At 34.5% G+C, this 9516-nt stretch overlaps 1 long non-coding RNA gene across 1 annotated transcript in view; it reads left to right on the top strand.

Moving 5' to 3' along the window:
- The first annotated feature begins 1050 nt into the window (after positions 1–1050).
- LOC118353055 (uncharacterized) overlaps positions 1051–9516 on the top strand; it is a 54025-nt gene continuing 45559 nt past the window's right edge. The window contains exons 1-2 of the long non-coding RNA XR_004811214.2: positions 1051–1157; positions 2658–2838. This is a non-coding gene — a long non-coding RNA (uncharacterized LOC118353055). The remainder of the gene's footprint in view (positions 1158–2657; positions 2839–9516) is intronic.

Raw genomic sequence — 9516 nt, 5'->3', positions numbered from 1 at the left:
AACTAGCACTCTTGATGAAAACAGAGATACTAGCTAGACACAAGATGGCAGTAGCATACCATGTAAACTGTTATGATTTTCTCATAAGGCTTAGAGTTGTGGAAATTAGAGATATTTTTACAAGATTATTTTTGTACTTTTTTGGGGGGAGGGATCACGGACCCCTTTGATAATCAGATGAAATTAATGATTTCTCTCCACCTCAACCATCATATATATACGTTTTTGATAAAACCCTAGGTTTATCATTATCAATTTTTGATAATTCCAAGGTTAAAAATACTTGATTTTAAGTTTGGTCCTATGAAGACTAACTTATATCCTCCTTTTGAAAATAAATACATAAAAGAAGCAGAATAATACAAAGAGTTAAATAATTCAAGTATCAAAGGAAGAAAAGACTCAGAAGTCAACACCAACATTTGTGGCATTCCATCTTTCTTTCTAGGGAAGAATGATAAATTGGAGGCCTTGAAACAACTTATTGTTTCCCAGCACTTTACACTGTAAGAGTAGAGATACATCAACTAATTTAGTAATTATCTCTTTGTTATTGATGGGTTCTTTTTTGTTTGCTTTGTAATCCCATGAATGAAAATTTTACAAAAAATTGAAGGTTTACTTCACTTAATTATCTGAGTTCTAAAAACACCCACAATTTGTCCTAGATCCTGAAAGTTGCATTTTTTTTGAAAAAAAAAATAAACTTGTTTTCTTCTGTTGTTCTTATAATTATCTTTTTAAAAAATATAGTACAATATAATCACTATAGTTCAGAATATCAACTAGTAATTCAGCAATTCAGGTGTACAAATACATCCTAAATTAAAAAAAATATGTTTGAAATAAAATAAAATAAAATTTCAAGCAGAATAACATATGGTTTCAATTAAAGTTTTGTTATTTGGCTTTACAAATCTTAGTAAAAATCCTGAGGAATGAGTCCTAACTTTGGCACAAGTACAGATAAAGTTACCAGCTTCCGTGATTGGCTTGTGCAAACTTGGGGGGAGGGGGAGGGGAGGGGCACAGTTGATTATTCTAGAATTCTGATTCAGAGCTACAACTTTCAAGTTGGCAAGAAACTACTGGCGATTTCCCAGAAGCAAGCGGCAACTCCAGATTTTACAGGACACCAGATGGCAGACTTGCTCTTTGTAAGTCACTAATCTTTAGCTTCAAAATTTAGAAAATTTAGTAAAAAAAAAAAAAAGGAAAAAAAGAAAAAAAGAAAAAAAAAGTTGGCAATTGTCGAGACCTAAATATCTAAAAATTTTAAGGTGCTATTACGTGTAACAAAACAAAATATGGAATATGAAAAGCTCATTTGATACTTGCTTCTTGTAATTTATATGAAGAAAGAAAAGTGAATAAATTATGATTAGTTTTATCTTTAAAATGTGTTTAGTAGGTTACTAAAAAGGTGACTTAATGAATCTTTCTTATAATTTAATAGTGACTTGTGCTGTTTTTAGCAAGTTTCAATGGTTTTAATAATCAAATTTAGAAATGATAACTGAACAGGTGTCATTTTGGCAAATAATTTTATTTGAAATTTCATCTAAAGGCTAAAATGTATGCTGACACAGACTTTCCTACCTAAAAATAAAATAAATTTTGTTTATTAAACAAGTAGATCAAAATATCTTGTGATTATGGAAAAGATTGCAAAACTATGAAGGCTATACATTTTCAAAATGTCATCAAATTAATAATTATTAATTAGTAATGTTAATAAATGTTTGTCATTCTAATGGACATTGTTTTCTTACCTAAAAAAAGAAATTTTATTTATCAAATGAATGCATCAAAATACCATATTTTCTCACCTAAAAGTAATTTTTTTACTAAACAAATACATTAAAATATCTTATAATTATGGAAACGGTAGCAAGACAGTATATGTGAAGACTATACACCTTCAAAATGTCAATAATTGTGAATTATGCAACTTGTAGTAAATGTTAGTCATTCTTAGTAGATGTGACAAAAGGCATGGTTTGGAATGTATCTAAAAATGTTAAATCAATAAGATTGTTTATCAATAATGCCAGTAATAGTAATAATAATCAGTACTACCAGTAAAATAATTAAAAACTTTTATACTGTAGCAGAGATTGTCAAAGTTGTGTACTAGGATTAAAAGAACTTTGAAAAGTTCAATCCAATGATTGAGCAGATATAGACAGCCTCTATTTTATTTCCTCACTGAATATTTATGAAAATGTAATTGGAAGTATAATAGCTGGAAATCAAACAGTACACTTGGAATCTCTTAGGGGGTTTGATTTCTGAAACCTGAAAAATGCTCTCAGGTCTTTAATTTTGGAGTGTGACAAGGTAGTGTCCTTCAGGCCTGGGCAATCCTTTAGGTAGATGAGAGCCCCAGGGAGAACCAATGCCCTGGGTTCTGGGACAGGCTCAGATTTAGTCACATCGTCCATAGCCATATACCATTCACCTGACTGACTACTGGGGAAACCCAACTGGACATCTTCCCTTCCCACACGTCTGTAGCTACTTCTTGGCCTCCAGTCCCTCCAGGGGAACAGAGGTAATAATGTGGGCAGTTTTCAGTCTCTCACCTCAGCATTAGGTTATATACTTTACAATGAGGAAAGGTCATAGAAAGATCCTGTGTTTCTTTTACCCTGCAGCATGCTCAATGAGTTTGAGGCCTCATTTGTCTACCTTCTCACATGGCCAGGAGACTACTTGTGTCAATCCCTCTGCTTCCCACCATACTTCATGCTACTCTACTCTGATCCCAAAGAAAAGAGATGAGAGGGGATCAGGACTAAGAAAAAGGACACCGCCTCCCAGTGCCACACTGCACAAGTGAGTTTCAGGTGCTTTTGGGGTCCACATTGGCCCAGTGGAAAGGAAGTCTTTCTATTTGACACTAGTCTTTGTTCACAAGTACCCACTCCCATGCCCCAGCCTCTCAATCCAGCCACATGAGATAGAAGAGATATGTTTGTGTGAGTCTATCAATAAACAGATAATATCTGAAAAAAAAAACAATGTACTTTAAAGATAGGCTTAGTTTGTCAATGTACAATTTATATAGGAAAGAAAAGGTCAATATATCTGAAAGATAGATTTAGAGTAGACATTCCATGGCATCTGTATATGGAATATCACATATAAAGAAGTGGTACATTTTTTCTCTTAATAAAGGAAAATTTATATTTATATATACTGATGTCTTGGGCTGCCATTTTGGTGTTTGGGATGTGAAAGACGTGTGAGGAGGAAGAGAATTAGAATTTATTGAGGATATACCATGTTCTATACACTATGCTATTCATTTTATTCCCTTTACATTGTGATAGCCACTCAGTAATAACTCATCATGAAGTCTACAATGGCTTGGTCTCTGTAAGTAGGACTTGAACTTTTGCCTGTTAACTTTTCTATCTCTCTCCCATATTCAACTGTTATTTAAAAAACACTTAATGAGAGCCTACTTTATGGCCATTAGTGTTGACAGTATAAAAATCATGATCTTTTTTAAGAGTGCTGGGTCATACAGGAAAGAATATGTCTCCACTGGTAGAATTTCCAATCAGTGGCTGATGAGGAAATGGTTTTGGGTAAGAGGAGATAGCATGGGCCAGGATAACACTAATAAAACCAACAACTCTCTAGGCATAAGGTAGGTGCGTTGCAAAGAAAACCATCAACAAGATGAAAAGGCAACCCATGGAAGGAGGCAAAGTATTTGCGAATCATATATCTGAAAAAGTGTTAATATACAAAAGATATAAAGAACTCATAACACTCAATAGCAAACAAACAGACAAACAAACAAAAACCAGCAACCCAAAGAATTCAATTAAAAAATAGGCAAAGGAACTGAATAGACATTTTTCCAAAGAAGACACACAAATGGTCAACAGGAACATGGAAAGCTGTCCAACATTACTAATCATTAAGGGAATGCAAATCAAGCCCCAGTGAGGTATCACCTTATACCTCTTAAAATGGCTCTTATCAAAAACAAGTGGTGGTGAGGATGTGAAGCAAAGGGAACCCTTCAGCACTGTTGGTGGGACTGTAAGTTGGTGTAGCCACTATGGAAAAGAGTAAGGAGATTTCCCAGGTTAAATATAGTTCTACCATAGGATCCAGCAATCTCATGTCTGGGTATATATTCCAAAAGAAATGAAAACAGAATCTTGAAGAGACATTGGCCCTTCCAGGTTCATTGCAGCATCATTCACAATATGGAAACACCCTGTGTCTGTCAACAGATAAATGGGTAAAGAAGATGTATATTATTCAGTCATGAGAAAGGACATACTGCCAGTTGCAGCAATGTGAAAGGAACTTGAAAGCAGTACATTAAGTGAAATAAGCCAGAGAGAGAAAGACAAATACTGATTGATCTCACACATGGAATCTAAAAAAAAAAAAAAAAAAAAAAATCTAATCATAGAAACAGAGAGTAAAATCATGGTTATCAGGGGCTGGCAGGTTGGAGAAAATGGAAGATCTTTGTCAAAAATTACAAACTTACAGTTATAAGATGAATAATTTTTTTATTTTTTTAAGATGAATAAATTTTGAGAATATAGTGTACAGCATACTGATTGTAGTTAATGACACTGTACTATGTATTCAAAAGTTGCTAAGAGTAGATCTTAAATGTTCTCACAGCAGAGAAGAAATAGTAATTAGGTGATACAATGGAGGCTTAGCTAATGCTATGGTGGTAATAATTTTGTATATAAAAGTATATTAAATCAACACATTGTACACCTTAAACTTGCACAATTTTAAATCATACTGATGTCAATTATATGTCAATTATGTCAATTATATCTCAATAAATCTGAAAAATAAAAAAATAATAAGGTAGGTATGTCATGTCCTCACATTAACTTTTAAAATACATTTCTAAGATCTTGCAGATCAGTAATTAATATGGTACAATTTTACCCATTCTTATGGTGCGTTTAAGTTAAAAGAAAATGTGTGTTGCTTTTTCTCTTTGAGATAGTGTTCACTCTTCAGTCTCTAAACTCTAAGTCTTTGAGGAATCTCTGTACATCCTAATTGTGCAACTCAAAATTCTCAGTTTCTCACTGTATCCCTGAGTTATTGTGAGTACAGCTGATGTACAAAACAACCATAATGGTTTAACAGAGCACAGAGCCCTATGAGATGAAAGAAGCAGACTAGTGTTTTATGGGTATTTTGTCTTGATTTATATTACCAAGAAGTCTCCAGTAAGAGATAGAAAGGTACTTTTTACATTTAATCCAGTTCAAAACTGTAACATCTCTGTTTAAGACTAAACATCTCCCTGAATTATGTTTGCCAGATTTTATAGTTTTAAGAAAGAAAAACAGTTACCAAAGATCCTTGGTAAACACTATTTAAGTCATTCAACTATAACTTATTCCCTGACATATTGCCAGAGTTTTCCTCCAAAACAAGTACATGTTTCAAAACAAAAGAGAGTTACATTTTAAATTATCAATAAAAATAAGAACATTTGAAGCAAATGTCCTTAGGCCTGAACTCAAATATACTAATTAGTCTTTTATCAGTCCAGTATGTTTTGCCAAAACAATCTTCTGCCTGATTTTGGTGTTGTTTTTCAGTGAAGATCAGTTTTTGGATATCTTTCATGAAGAGTTAGAAGGAAGAATAAGGAAAACAAAATTGAACACAGAGGTTTTTGTCTGATATGACAACGCAAAGGTTATTACTTCATTAAAAACATGATATATAGCTTTTTGTACAATTTGAAACGAAGAAGACTATACATGCTTATTTCTGCTTGAATTTTAATCAAACCCATTTTTATTATAATCCCACCACGGCAACGAAAGTCTATGGATTCTTTTTTTTATTTTATTTTATTTTATTTTATTTTATTTATTTATGATAGTCACAGAGAGAGAGAGAGAGGCAGAGACATAGGCAGAGGGAGAAGCAGGCTCCATGCACCGGGAGCCCGATGTGGGATTCGATCCCGGGTCTCCAGGATCGCGCCCTGGGCCAAAGGCAGGCACTAAACCGCTTCGCCACCCAGGGTTCCCTATGGATTCTTTTAAAACCTTCTGTTCTTTCTTATTAGGCCTCACCTACCACACTCAGAATACTGGTATGATTTATGGATGTGAACAAAACTAACCAAGTACAATATCTAGAGGAATTATGGAAAAGAAAAAAGGAAGCTCAGAGGTGGCAGGAGGGCAATTATATGAGAATGTCTTTGTTCCCCGGAAAAGCATACTAAAGTATTCAAGAAGTAGGGAAGTATGGTATCTGCAACTACTGTGAAAGCTTTAGATTTACAGATATATACTGCTATATTATTTACAAATATGTAAAAAGAAAAGGGAGGAAGAGAGAAAGAGCATGAGTAAGCAATTTTGGCAAAACATTAATTATTTAATGAAGCTGAAGGATTTAAGGGAGGTTTTTTTTTGGTATGTTTTTAACAACTTTTCTGTAACTTAGAAGTTATTTTAAAATAAAATGTTAAATATAAAAATGGGAGCATGAAGGAAACCATTACGAGTTGAGAATAAAAAGAGAAGTCATTTGGCATTTAAGTGCTTTTGATATGTAGTTGCTTCAGGGTTGCCCCTTTGGTGAATTAGCATTCTTTTTCATTTTACCAGAAAAGCCCTGAAATCAGACATAATAAACAAGTATAAAGCAAATAAATGTTGAGCTAAGATGATTGAACTGGGACCAAGCTGGCATATCTATGTAAATAGTCTTTATAACAGTGTCAAGTTGTATGATATAATCATGTCTCCTTTTCTACAGTGCCACGGAGACAACTCCAGTGACACTCCTAGGAGAATGTTCAAATCAATTCTCATTTTTTATTATACTCCAAATGCTCAAAATAATGACCTATTTAGACTTCCTTCATAGTTTTTTCTTAAATTTTATGTATTCATGAGAGAGAGAGAGAGAGAGAGGGAAGGAGAGATATGAGTGAGAGGGAACAAGCTGGGGGAGGTTCAGAGGGAGATGGAGAAGCAGACTCCCCACCGAGCAGAGAGAGCCTGATAACCTGGGGCTCTCCCAGGACCCCAGGATAATGACCTGGGTTGAAGGCAGATGCTCAACCAACTGAGCCACCAAGTGCCCCCAGGTTTCCTTCATATTTTTATGAAGCTTTTTGTTACTATCTGGAGCTTCTAAATGCTTTTATTTTGTTTTGTCTTTCTTCTTAGGAAACAAACAAACATGTATTTTCTTTGTCATGTCCCTAAGATCATCTAACTTTTGTTCAGCCTATCTATTTTTTAAATATATTCTTTTTTTCCTCTAGAAGGCTACTGGATTCCTATTCTAATTTGGACCAGTAACTTGTTATGTGGGCCATAATTGCTTATGCAGATGTTTGTTTTATTTGGAGTTTCTGATTCATTTCTTTTTTTCCTCTTTTATTTCAGGTTTTGATCTACTGTTGTCTTTCATTTTGACATTCTCTCCCTCCTTTTGCTGCAATAGATTGTGTCAGTTAAGGTTCAATCAGAGAAGCAGAGCCACCATAGACTAGAGAATATATTATTGGGATCAGAACACACATAATTGTGGGAACTGGCAAAGGAGTTATGGAAGACTGTTGCTATGAGTGCCTTACAGTAGGAATAAGTACCTTTCACCTGGGAGAAAAGAACTCCTATCTGAAACTAAAGGAAGAGATAGAACAGGACCTGGAAGAGCCATGGGTCTGGCTTCTTCCACATGTCCACAAGGTGATCCAGTTGGGTCAATGACAATGTATATGAACTCCAGGGGTGTCTGGACTCCTGTAGGGGTAACTCTGACTTTCAGAGATTAACTGCCACTTCTTGGCTTCTGGTGTCCAAATTTTGTGCAATTTCCTTCTTGGCCTACCCAGATCTACAAATATATGAAAAACAGAATTGTGGAAGATCTAGTTCTAAATTAACTAAGTTGACATCATATGAAGCTCCCAGAGGCTTCCTCTTGTCAACTTGATATTCGTATATGACTTCTAACTCCCAAATAAAGACACAGAAAAATCATGTTTTGTCTAATGAATGAGCCCATGCCATCCATATAACTCATCTTCGGTTATCTTTGGGTGATGACCTTTCATTTTCTACATGTCACATTCCCTCTTGGATATCCCCTTGGAGGTTAAATACTGAGATAAAAGATTAATTACTGGAATGCCCGGGGGGCTCAGTGGTTGGGTGCCTGCCTTTGGCTCTGGTTGTGATCCCAGGATCTGGGATCGAGTTCCACATCGGGCTCCCTGAAAGGAACCTACTTCTCCCTTTGTCTGTGTCTCTGCCTCTCTCTCAGTCTGTGTCTCTCATGAATAAATAAGTAAATCTTTAAAAAAAGATTAATTACTATGAATACATTTGATATTAATACGGGAATGGAAGAAGAAAATTTTAAAAAAATTATGATATATATACTAATATATTTGTGTTAAAATAATGAAGAATATTCATAACAGTATAGTTCTTATTTCTGTAACTTGTCATGTTGTCACTACACATTTTTGGAAATACCAGTGTAATTACCTGTCTTCTTCACCAGAAGAAATGCTTTGCGAAAAGAGAGGCTATGTTGGACTTATTTATTCTTCAATTCCTGAGCACAACAGCTAATACAGAGCACACATTTAGATGGCTTTTAATTAGTGTAAAGTCAGTGTGTTTGTGTGTGTGTGTGTGTGTGTACATGTGCACATACATTCCTTGATGTCCCTGGGTGCTTTAATAAAAACATATTTCAAAATGAATGCAAACTGAATAAATTTACCTACTATGTAGATATAATTTCACATGCTATTTCCTACTATCCACACCTACAAATGACTGCTTTTGCTTTTTTGTGCCAGTTTAGAGTGGTAGCCACTTGAAGTTCTGCTGTCTAAGGGTTTTATGATCATGTTAGTGCGAATTTCTCTTCATAAACATTTTCTTTTTTTTTTACTTGGAGTTATTCTAGGAGGTACTCAGAACAGCTATTATTGTTGTTGTTGTTGTTGTTGTTGTTGTTTTTAGGAAAGATTCAGAAAAGACATAAGTTGTGTTATCAGTTCTAGTAAGAACTCAAATTCAGATCTTTGCAGTCTTAGTCCAGTCCTCCTACCCCTACAGCATCCTAGTATTTCATGATTTAAAATGTTTACTAATGAACTGAACTTAAATAATATACTACTGGGAACATCATATGGATTTCCTTTCCTATAGCTGTGGTTTGAAATCACGTAACATTGCTCAAGGAATAAACTAAATGTAGATTTTTTTGCTCTAGTTCAGTCAGCTGACATGAGATTAGAGGCAAATAAAAATTACTAATAAAGATGGTTACTGAAAGTATTTCTAGACATTTGACATGACCCATTTTAGCACTGTAAACTATTTTTGAGTTTTGATCTTCATTGTACAAGATTTGGCTCTTTCTCGACCCTATGTCACTAATTTTGACTCTTTGGGTATATGCTTCATACCCCCACATCTCTGTGTTTTGGAAAACTGAAAGGAGCATCTC

The sequence above is a fragment of the Canis lupus genome, chromosome 31 (assembly GCF_003254725.2).
Source record: "Canis lupus dingo isolate Sandy chromosome 31, ASM325472v2, whole genome shotgun sequence".
NCBI classification, from domain to species: Eukaryota; Metazoa; Chordata; class Mammalia; order Carnivora; family Canidae; genus Canis; species Canis lupus.
Note: the sequence above shows the minus strand (reverse complement) of the source record. Positions and strands in the feature narration are given on the sequence as shown.